Source organism: Chiloscyllium plagiosum, unplaced genomic scaffold, assembly GCF_037043375.1.
Source record: "Chiloscyllium plagiosum isolate Xiang-an unplaced genomic scaffold, Cpla_swu_hap1 HiC_scaffold_33, whole genome shotgun sequence".
Classification (NCBI taxonomy): Eukaryota; Metazoa; Chordata; class Chondrichthyes; order Orectolobiformes; family Hemiscylliidae; genus Chiloscyllium; species Chiloscyllium plagiosum.
In genome coordinates this window covers 5,594,351-5,605,970 of record NW_028270171.1, presented here as the reverse complement: position 1 = coordinate 5,605,970, position 11,620 = coordinate 5,594,351, and the positions used below count along the sequence as shown (strand labels likewise).

Here is an 11,620-nt window from a genome sequence, read left to right as displayed (position 1 = left end):
TTCAAAGCTCCTTGGATGCTGCCTGAACTGCTGTGCTCTTCCAGCACCACTAATCCAGAATCTGGTTTCCAGCATCTGCAGTCATTGTTTTTACCAGATAGATCGATACATAGATAGATAGATAGATAGATAGATAGATAGATAGATAGATAGATAGATAGATAGATAGATAGATAGATAGATAGATAGATACACAGACAGATAGATAGATAGATAGATAGATAGATAGATAGATAGATAGATAGATAGATAGATAGATAGATAGATAGATAGATAGATAGATAGATAGATAGATAGATAGTCAGACAGACAATTCGATAGATAGATAGATAGATAGATAGATAGACGAATAGATGGATAAACGAATAGATAGATAACTAGATAGACAGACAGATGAATAGATACATACATACATAGACAGACAGATAGATAGGTAGATAGATTGATAGACAGACAGACATATAGATCGATAGATAGATAGACAGACAGATAGATATATGGATAAATAGATAGATAAATAGATAGATAGATAGATAGATAGACAGACAGACAGACAGAGAGATACACAGACAGACAGATAGATAGTTAGATAGACAGACAGGCAGATAGTTAGTCAGATAGTTATGCAGATAGATAGATAGATAGATAGATAGATAGATAGATAGATAGATAGATAGATAGATAGATAGATAGATAGATAGATAGATAGATAGATAGACTGGCAGCCAGGCAGATAGTTAGACAGATAGATAGATAGATAGATAGATAGATAGATAGATAGATAGATAGATAGATAGATAGATAGATAGATAGATAGATAGATAGATAGATAGACTGGCAGCCAGACAGATAGATAGACAGATAGATAGGTAGATAGATAGATAGATAGATAGATAGATAGATAGATAGACAGACAGACAGATAGATAGATAGATAAATAGATAGATAGATAGACTGACAGACAGCTAGTCAGATAGTTATACAGATAGATAGATAGATAGATAGATAGATAGATAGATAGATAGATAGATAGATAGATAGACTGGCAGCCAGGCAGATAGTTAGACAGATAGATAGATAGATAGATAGATAGATAGATAGATAGATAGATAGATAGATAGATAGATAGATAGACTGGCAGCCAGACAGATAGATAGACAGATAGATAGGTAGATAGATAGATAGATAGATAGATAGATAGATAGATAGATAGATAGATAGATAGATAGATAGATAGATAGATAGATAGATAGATAGATAGACAGACAGACAGATAGATAGATAAATAGATAGATAGATAGACTGACAGACAGCTAGTCAGATAGTTATACAGATAGATAGATAGATAGATAGATAGATAGATCGATAGATAGATAGATAGATAGATAGATAGATAGATAGATAGACGGACAGATAGATAGACAGACAGACAGGTATATTGATAAATACTTACATAGACAGACAGATAGATAGTCTGATAGTTATACAGATAACTAGATAGATCGATAGATAAATAGATAGATAGGTAGATAGACAGATAGACATAGATAGATAGATACATAGATACATAGATAGACAGACAGACAGATAAATAGATAGATAGACAGCTAGATAGATAAACAGGCAGATAGATAGTTAGTTAGTTAGGCAGACAGACAGACAGATAGATAGTCTGATAGTTATACAGATAACTAGATAGATAGGTGGATAGAATGATAGATAGATAGATAGATAGATAGATAGATAGATAGATAGATAGATAGATAGATAGATAGATAGATAGATAGATAGATATTTAGATAGACAGACCGATTGATAGATAGATAGATAGACAGACAGACACTTCGATAGATAGATAGATAGATAGATAGATAGATAGATAGATAGATAGATAGATAGATAGATAGATAGATAGATAGACAGACAGACAGATAGATAGTCAGATAGTTATACTGATAGATAGATAGATGGATGGATAGATACATAGATTGATGTTTAGATAGATAGATAGATAGATAGAGAGACAGAGGGCAGACTGACTGAGATCAACAAAAGGCATAAGGGACAACTATGCAGTAGGAATGATAAAGGGCGAGAAAGAGAGAGAGAGAGAGAGAGAAGGACAGAGGTGTGTATGGATACATAAAGACTGAGAGAGGTTGATCTCCAGACAGGATGGTTTGATGGAAATGGAACAAGACAGTCTGAGCTATAGGCAGGGAGTCTGACTGACAGGGGTGGTCTTTGCTTGTAGAGTTTTGTGGGGTTCAGTAGCTGAAGATGTCCTCTGGGTCCCATTGTAAGAGGTCTATCCCCACGGTGTGTTACAGACTTCCCAAAGTGTCGGCTTGCTGGAGATCTAAAACAGATCGAAAGGACAGTAGTCAGCTCCTGTTCCAGCCAAAAGGAAATCCTCTCCAGCAGAATTCCAAACACAAGCACACCACACTGACTCTGTAGACTTGACCACAGACTCAAAGCCCACAATCCCAATGCTGTACTGAGGGAGTGCCGCACTGTCGGAGGGTCAGTGCTCAGGGAGTGCCGCACTGTCGGAGGGTCAGTACTGAGGGAATGCCGCACTGTCGGAGGGTCAGTGCTGAGAGAGTGCCGCACTGTCAGAGGGTCATTACATCTTCATATCTGTATATTCAATATGTATTTCATTAGCTGTGCAGTGATTATAGAATGACCCGAGATTGTGAAAGGTTATATATAAATGCAAGTCTTTTTTTCTCTATGCTCGACGACTTCCAGTTTTTACTGAGGAAATAAAGTGAAGTTTTAAAAATTATGGCCCATTATCCTCCCAAGATATTTCCAAAGGTGGATATACCACATGGTTCATGATTGAGCACAGGATGATTCCAAGTTTAATTTGTGTATCTGTGCTGTTAGCTAGTCGAGCTGTGATTAGAAACTCAGTAAATGCCTTTCCCCCCACCACCCCAGTCATCAAACTGAGTTGGATAGTCCTCTCAGGTTTCCCCTGTTGAACACTCTGTCAGTAACTCTGAACTGCAGCAAGCTCTTCACAAACAGAAAAAATGTCAGATTAGATTCCCCTGCAGTGTGGAAACAGGCCTTTCAGCCCAACAAGTCCATACCAACCCTCTGAAGAGTAACCCAGCCAGACCCTTTGACTAATGCACCTAACACTACAGACAATTTAGCATGGCCAATTCATTTGAACCACATATCTTTGGACTGTGGGAGGAAACCGGAGCACCAGGAAGAAACCCACGCTTACACGGGGAGAATGTGCAAACTCCACACAGAGAGTCAGCCAAGACTGGAATTGAACCTGGGACCCTGGTGCTGTGAGGCAGCAGTGCTAACCACTGTGCCACCGTGCCAATGCTCACTTTTATTTGAAGAGGACTTGTGTTCAGTCAAAAAGGAATCTTGATTTAATTGTACAGGAGCCTAGTGAGACCGCACCTGGAGTTTTGTGTGGAGTTCTGATCCCCTTGCCTAAGAACTGATATTTTCCTATTGAGGGAGCGTGACGGAGTTTCACCGCACTGATCCCAGGGACGATGGGACCGTCCTGGGTGGAGAGATTGAGGAGAAGGGGCCTGGATTTGATGGGGTTCAGAAAAATCAGAGGAAATCTCATAGAGATGTACAACATTCTTAAAGGGATAGACAGAGTAGATGCAGGACAGTTGGTTCCCCCTGTTGTGGGATCTAGAACCAGGAGACACAGCCTCAGGATAAGGGGCAAGCCATTGAAGGTGAGTTGGCAAGTCTGTTTGCTCAATGTGTTGTCAATCTTTGGAATTCTCTGTAGCAGATGGCTGTGGAAATTCAGTCTTTAGGAATATTCAAGATAGAAACCCATTGTTTATTACACATTAAAGAAATGGGAATAAGCACTGAGATTGGATTTAAACCATGATGGGCTATGCTTGAGGGACTGAATGGCCACCTCCTGCTGCTGTGTTCCTATTGTTGGCCCCAACTGCGCTGCATTCCATGGGCAAACAGCTTCAGTATCTGGTCACAGGACACTATGGTCCCCTGGTATTTCACCACAGTAACAGTCAGTCACAAAGGAGGGAAACAGGCAATACCTGGAAGTGAATAAGATTCCCAGATTCCTATAGAACACGGAACAGTACAGTTCAGGAACACACCCTTCGGCCCACAATGCTGTGCCGAACATGACACCAAGTTAAACTAACCCCTTCTGCCTGCCCTTGGTCCATATCCCTCCATTCCTTGCATATTCATGTGCTTGTCTAAAAGTCCCTTAAACACCCCCATTGTGTCTCCCTCCACCACCCCTAGCAGTTGATTCCATTCCTGATGAAGGGCTCCGATTTTCCTGCTCCTCGGCTGCTGCCTGACCTGCTGTGCTTTTCCAGCACCACTCTAATCTTGAATATGTTCCAGAATCCTACCATCCTCTGTGTAAATACCTACCCCTCACATCTCTTTTCAACTTAGCCCCTCCCACCTTATATGCCTGCCCCCTGAAATTAGACATTCCAATTCTGGGAAAAGGATTCTGACAGTCAACCCTATCCATGCATCTTATAATTTTATAGACTTCTATCAAGTCTCCCCCCCAGCCACCGCTGCTCCAGAGAAAACAACCCGAGTTTTTTTAGCCTCTCCTTATAACTCATATCCTCTAATCCGGGCAGCATCCTGGTAAACCTCTTCTGTACCCTCTCCAAAGCCCCAATATCTTTCCTGTAATGTGCTGACCAGAATTGAATGCAGTACTCTAAGTGTGGTCTAATCATAGTCTTAAAAAGCAACAACATGACATCCTGACTCTTACACTCAATTCCCCGACCAATAAAGGCAAGCATGCCATACACCTTCTTTACACCCTATCTACCTGTGTGGCCACTTTCAGGGAGCTATGGACTTGAACCCCCAGATCCCTCTGTATATAGTTCCTGTCCCTAAAAGCTCCCAAAGTCCTGATCTGGATCTGGATCTGCTCCCCAGGGAATAATGATACAGTGAAAGTCGATTACCCACCTGAGGGAGGGAAGGTCTGAGTCAGCCATTGCAGCCATTGCACAGGCCAGGATGATTGAGAGGGGATAGCTGAGAGAAACCATAGCAACCTGCAAGCAACACACAGAAGGAAGGGAAAGCCATATCAGTTATAACAGTCTATGTCTTACACATTGGTGGAATGCTCTCTGTTACAGTAAAGACAACATCCCCATAGTCGACCCAGAACATAGGGCTGGTCTCTCCTCACAGAGAGACAACTGGTGGAGTTTAACCTGAGGGTCACCACACCTCAGGCAAGCGGGGAGTTAAAAATCCAACAACGCCAGGTCATAGCCCAACAGGTTTATTTGGAAGCATCAAGGTTTCAGATGAAGGAGCAGCGCTCCGAAAGCTAGTGCTTCCAAATAAACCTGTTGAACGATAACTTGGTGTTGTGGGATTTTTAACTTTGCCCACCCCATTCCAACACCGGCTCTGCCACATCAAGGGGAGGGTCCTTCACAGGGACCCCAGCCAGTGCAGAGTTCGAACCCACACTGTGAACAGCACTCTGTAAAATACACCAGCTATCCAGCCAACTGAGCTAACTGCTGTCACAGCCCAGTGCCTGAGGCAAAGCTACCAATCCCCAGTTAGAGAGGGGGTGAATGAGCGGTCATCATTCTCACTCCCAGTTCCTAACCGGTTATCACCGGGAAAGTTACCTCTCGCTGTAGGCTTCGACATCTTGCGGCAAGGTCAGTTCTCGCTCTGTGACCCAACGCATGTGGGAGCACCACCCCCTGCAAGTTCCCCTCCGAGCCCCTCACCATCCTGACATAAATATATCGCCAATGCTGCACTGTCGCTGGGTCAGAATCCTGGAATTCCCTCCCTCAGGGCATTGTGGGTCTACCTACAGCACATGGGCTGTAGCGGTTCAAGAAGGCAGTTCACCCCCACCTTCTCAAGGGGCAACTAGGGACGGGCAGTAAATGCTGACCTTGTTACCAATGCCCATAAAAAAAAGAATTAAAGCAGAAGTGAAGTCACTGTGGTTGTGTCCAGGGAAGGTTGGTTGGCTCAGTTGGGTGGTGAGTGATGCCAGTTCCGTGGGTTCAATGCCCACATCGGCAGAGGTAACCATGAAGGACTCTCCTTCTCACCCTCTCCCCCTTGCCTGAGGCGTGGTGACCCTCCGGTTAAACCCCCACATGTTGTCCGCAATGAGAAAGCGGTGACTTTTGTACAGGGAGTCCCTCTGATGACACAGTGCAACCTTGCACTGTACAGTTGGGTACACACATAGAGTTATAGAGTCATAGACATGTACATCATGGAAACAGACCCTTTGGTCCATGTCGTCCATGCTGACCTAACCCTAACCCTAATCCTAACCCTAACCCAACCTAATCTAGTTCCATTTGCCAGCACTTGGCCCATATCCCTCCAAACCCTTCCTATTCATACACCCATCCAGATGCCTTTTAAATGTTGCAATTGTACCAGCCTCCACCACTTCCTCTGACAGTTCATTCTCTACACGTACCACCCTCTGTGAGAAAGAGTTGCCCCTTACTTCCCTTTTATATCTTTCCCCCTCACCTTAAATCTATGCCATCTAGTTCTGGACTCACCCAACCCAGGGAAAAGACTTTATCTATTTTATCCTATCCATGCCCCTCATGATTTTATAAACCTCTATAAGGTCACCCCTCAGCCTCCGACACTCCAGGCAAAACAGCCCCAACCTCTCCCTATAGCTCAAATCCTCCAACCCTGGCAACATCCTTGTAAATCTTTTCTGAACCCTTTCAAATTTCACAACGTCCTTCCGAAAGCAGGGAGACCAGAATCGCATTCCTGGTCCCAGGATAAGCTGAATTCAACTAAAGCTCAGGTTCTGCCTCCTGATCTGAGGCTGTTGCTAATCTTGGTTGAAACCTGAGCACTGCGGTAGTTTGTCCCCACCTTCTGCAGGATGGGCAAGAAATGCTGAAACTACAGCGAGTGGAAGGAGTAGTTTAAAAAAAATACATGGCATCAGTGGTTCCTGGGAGACAGCAAAGATTCCCCGAGCCCAGTGGACAGTGTGCATCTTCAGGAGAGCTGACCAGTGTACGGGAAGCAGACTGCGTGTGGGAGCAGGAATTCAGGCTGAGCTGTGAGGGGGACAATCTAACCATTGTGTACACAGCATCCCAGAGCAGGGAGGAGTCGAATGCCTCTGTAATAAGGGAAAACTTTCTTGTTTTTCTGTCCTTCTCTCTCTCCTTCGAACAAAAGCAGACGATAGGAAGAGGGATGAGATGGTGGAGAGTGCTCTTACCTCTCTCTCTGTGCAGTAATGCCAATCCAAAGCTGTGGTTTCTTGTCAAGGTGTGTGGTGCCCGGTGTCGATGCTTTCAGAGGCTCTGTGCAGGCTTTTATAGAGCCAGGTACAACAGGGAAGGTGCAGGTGTCAGCTCCCTGGGACCCAGCCAATCGGTTTCTGCAGCTGAGGAGATTGTTATCCTCCCCCCTGTCAGGGACACGAGGCAGTCGGAGCTCTGCTGTTTTCTGAGGTGGCACTCTCCTGTGAGATATAAACAGACGGGGTTGGGGGGGGGGAGAATTGCCTTCAACGTCTGGATACTGCCTGTCTTCCTTTAAGGTACTTTGTCACAATCTCCCCCTGACCAATCTTGTTGACCCCCCCCCCCTCACTGTCTGATGCCAGATCTTTACCTGATCACCTGGCTGTGAGGTTACCACAGCACATTCAGCAGCACAAAGGCTGCCAACTAAATACAAGTGGTTGTTGTTGTACACTAGGCACGGAGCACTGTGCACTGTTCCACATTACAGATGGGAACTGGAGAGAACCATAGAACTTCTACAGCATGGAAGCAGGCTATTCAGCCCATCCAGTCCACCCCCTTACCCTATCCCAGTAACCTAGCATTTCCCATGGCTAACTCACCTAGCCTGTACATACTTGGACACCATGGGCAATTTCCCATGCCCAATCCACCCTAACCTATGCATCTTTGGATTGTGTGAGGAAACCAGAGCACCTGAAAGAAACCCACACAGACATGGGAAGATTGTGCAAACTGCACACAGACAGTTGCCAGAGGATGGAATCGAACCTGGGTCCCTGGCTCTGTGAGGCAGCAGTGCTAACCACTAAGCCACCATATCACCCCCAGGGTGTAAAACGAGATTTAATTGAATAGCATTACAACCGAGAGACTAAGGTGGGCTCTAGTCTTGGAAAGTGAAAGCTAAGGGGTGACCTACTCAAGGTCTATGAAATTATGAAGGAATTTCAACAGCATAGACATTTCGAAGATATCGCTGATAGTGTGTGTGTGTCTGTGTGTGTGTCTGTGTGTGTCTGTGTCACTGTGTGACTCTGTGTGTGTGTGTCTGTGATTGTGACTGTGTGTGAGTGTCTGTGCATGTGTGTGTATATGTGTGTGGGGAGGGGAGATGTGGGGGCGGCTGAACTAAAGGCAATAAACACAAGACAGTCACAAATAGACCCAACCGAGAGTCCGGAGTAATGTCTTCACCCAGGGAACAGAGAGAATGTGGCACTCCATTCTGACAGGGATTGGTCAAGGAGATGAACAGAACGTTGGAGGGTTTGAGCTACAGGGAGAGGCTGAACAGGCTGGAGTGTTGGAGGCTGAGGGGATATGGGCCAAGTGCTGGCAAATAGAACTAGATTAATTGAGGATTTCTGGTCAGTAAGGATGAGTTGCAAAGAAGGGCCTGTTTCCATGCTTTATATCTCTATGACTCTTTGACTCTAGATACATTTAGAATCATAGAGTCATAGAGATGTACAGTACGGAAACAGACCCTTCGGTCCATGCCGACCAGATATTCCAACCCAATCTAGTCCCACCTGCCAGCACCCGGCCCATATCCCTCCAAACCCTTCCTATTCATATATCCATCCAAATGCATCTTAAATGTTGTAATTGTACCAGCCTCCACCACATCCTTTGGCAGCTCATTCCATACACGTACCACCCTTAGGTCTCTTTTATATCTTTCCCCTCTCACCCTAAACCTATGTCCTCTAGTTCTGTACTCCCCCACCCCAGGGAAAAGACTTTGTCTATTTATTCTATCCTTCTCCTCATGATTTTATAAACCTCTAAGGTCACCCCTCAGCCTCCGACACTCCAGGGAAAACAGCCCCAGCTTATTCAACCTCTCCCTATAGCTCAAATAAAAAAAAGCTGGATAAACACACAAGCGAGAAAGGAATAGGAGGATAAAATGGAGGGGAACAATGAAGGGGAAGGACCAAGCTAGTGAGGAGCAGAAATACCACAAAAGGACTGAATGGCCAATTTCTGAGCTGAAATCTAACTAAATTACAGGAACGTTTCTCCAAGGTGCTGAGTGCAACAGGGTAAAATCCACATGGGGACAGTGCAGGTGCAGAGTTATCCAGCCTCACTCAGTCAAACTGTGAGGCTGCGACAGGCACTGAGAGCAGTGTGGCACTTGAAGGGTTAATAAACCTGGACCCATGCAAAGGCTGCCCCCTGGTGGGCGACAGTCTCCAGGCAGCAAGAGGACAGAGGAGCTGAATGTGTGAGAAAGACAGAGGAGAGAGCTGGGAAGGAATACATGGCCAGATGAGACAGGAGAAAACTGAAAATAAAATAGAGCAAGTCACAGAGTAACACAGGAATGAAGAACTGAGTCTTACACTGTCTCAGTGTAAACTGTGGAGAACAAATCATAGATATGAAGCGGGAGGATAAATACAGGTCAACACTCCCAGTACAGTGCTGAGGGAGTGCTGCACTGTCGGAGGGTCAGTGCTGAGGGAGAGCTGCACTATCGGAGGGTCAGTGCTGAGGGAGTGCTGCACTGTCGGAGGGTCAGTGCTGAGGGAGAGCTGCACTATCGGAGGGTCAGTGCTGAGGGAATGCCGCACTGTCAGAGGGTCAGTGCTGAGGGAGTGCCACAATGTCGGAGGGTCAATGCTGAGCGAGTGCTGCACTGTTGGAGGGTCAGTGCTGAGGGAGTGCCGCACTGTCGGAGGGTCAGTGCTGAGGGAGTGCCGCACTGTCGGAGAGTCAGTGCTGAGGGAGTGTCGCACTGTCGGAGGGTCAGTGCTGAGGGAGTGCCGCAATGTTGGAGGGTCAGTGCTGAGGGAATGCCGTCCTGTCGGAGGGTCAGTGCTGAGGGAGTGCCTCACTGTCAGAGGGTCAGTGCTGAGGGAGTGCCGCACTGTCGGAGGGTCAGTGCTGAGGGAGTGCCGCACTGTGGGAGGGATTGTGCTGAGGGAGTGTCACACTGTCGGAGGGTCAGTGCTGAGGGAGTGTCGCACAGTGGGAGGGTCAGTGCTGAAGGAGTGCCGCAATGTCGGAGGGTAAGTGCTGAGGGAGTGCCGCAATGTCAGAGGGTCAGTGCTGAGGGAGTGCCGCACTGTCGGAGGGTCAGTGCTGAGGGAGTGCCGCACTGTGGGAGGGATTGTGCTGAGGGAGTGTCACACTGTCGGAGGGTCAGTGCTGAGGGAGTGCCGCACTGTTGGAGGGTCAGTGCTGAAGGAGTGCCGCAATGTCGGAGGGTAAGTGCTGAGGGAGTGCCGCAATGTCGGAGGGTCAGTGCTGAAGGAGTGCCGCAATGTCGGAGGGTCAGTGCTGAAGGAGTGCCGCAATGTCGGAGGGTCAGTGCTGAGGGAGTGCCGCACTGTCGGAGGGTCAGTGCTGAAGGAGTGCCGCACTGTCGGAGAGTCAGTGCTGAGGGAGTGTCGCACTGTCGGAGGGTCAGTGCTGAGGGAGTGCCGCAATGTTGGAGGGTCAGTGCTGAGGGAATGCCGTCCTGTCGGAGGGTCAGTGCTGAGGGAGTGCCTCACTGTCAGAGGGTCAGTGCTGAGGGAGTGCCGCACTGTCGGAGGGTCAGTGCTGAGGGAGTGCCGCACTGTGGGAGGGATTGTGCTGAGGGAGTGTCACACTGTCGGAGGGTCAGTGCTGAGGGAGTGTCGCACAGTGGGAGGGTCAGTGCTGAAGGAGTGCCGCAATGTCGGAGGGTAAGTGCTGAGGGAGTGCCGCAATGTCAGAGGGTCAGTGCTGAGGGAGTGCCGCACTGTCGGAGGGTCAGTGCTGAGGGAGTGCCGCACTGTGGGAGGGATTGTGCTGAGGGAGTGTCACACTGTCGGAGGGTCAGTGCTGAGGGAGTGCCGCACTGTTGGAGGGTCAGTGCTGAAGGAGTGCCGCAATGTCGGAGGGTAAGTGCTGAGGGAGTGCCGCAATGTCGGAGGGTCAGTGCTGAAGGAGTGCCGCAATGTCGGAGGGTCAGTGCTGAAGGAGTGCCGCAATGTCGGAGGGTCAGTGCTGAGGGAGTGCCGCACTGTCGGAGGGTCAGTGCTGAAGGAGTGCCGCAATGTCGGACGGTAAGTGCTGAGGGAGTGCCGCACTGTTGGAGGGTCAGTGCTGAGGGAATGCCGTCCTGTCGGAGGGTCAGTGCTGAGGGAGTGCCTCACTGTCAGAGGGTCAGTGCTGAGGGAGTGCCGCACTGTCGGAGGGTCAGTGCTGAGGGAGTGCCACACTGTTGGAGGGTCAGTGCTGAGGGAGTGCCGCACTGTTGGAGGGTCAGTGCTGAGGGAATGCCGTCCTGTCGGAGGGTCAGTGCTGAGGGAGTGCCTCAC

The 11,620-nt window shown here is 47.6% G+C and overlaps 1 long non-coding RNA gene across 1 annotated transcript; it reads right to left on the bottom strand.

Annotated features, from left to right (window-relative positions):
- Positions 1 to 2,233: 2,233 nt before the first annotated feature.
- LOC122541964 (uncharacterized) lies at positions 2,234 to 7,417 on the bottom strand. Its single transcript, XR_006309728.2, has 3 exons — positions 7,289 to 7,417; positions 4,999 to 5,087; positions 2,234 to 2,359 (listed from the first exon to the last, which is right to left on the bottom strand). It is a non-coding gene; the product is annotated as an uncharacterized LOC122541964 (long non-coding RNA).
- Positions 7,418 to 11,620: the final 4,203 nt, after the last annotated feature.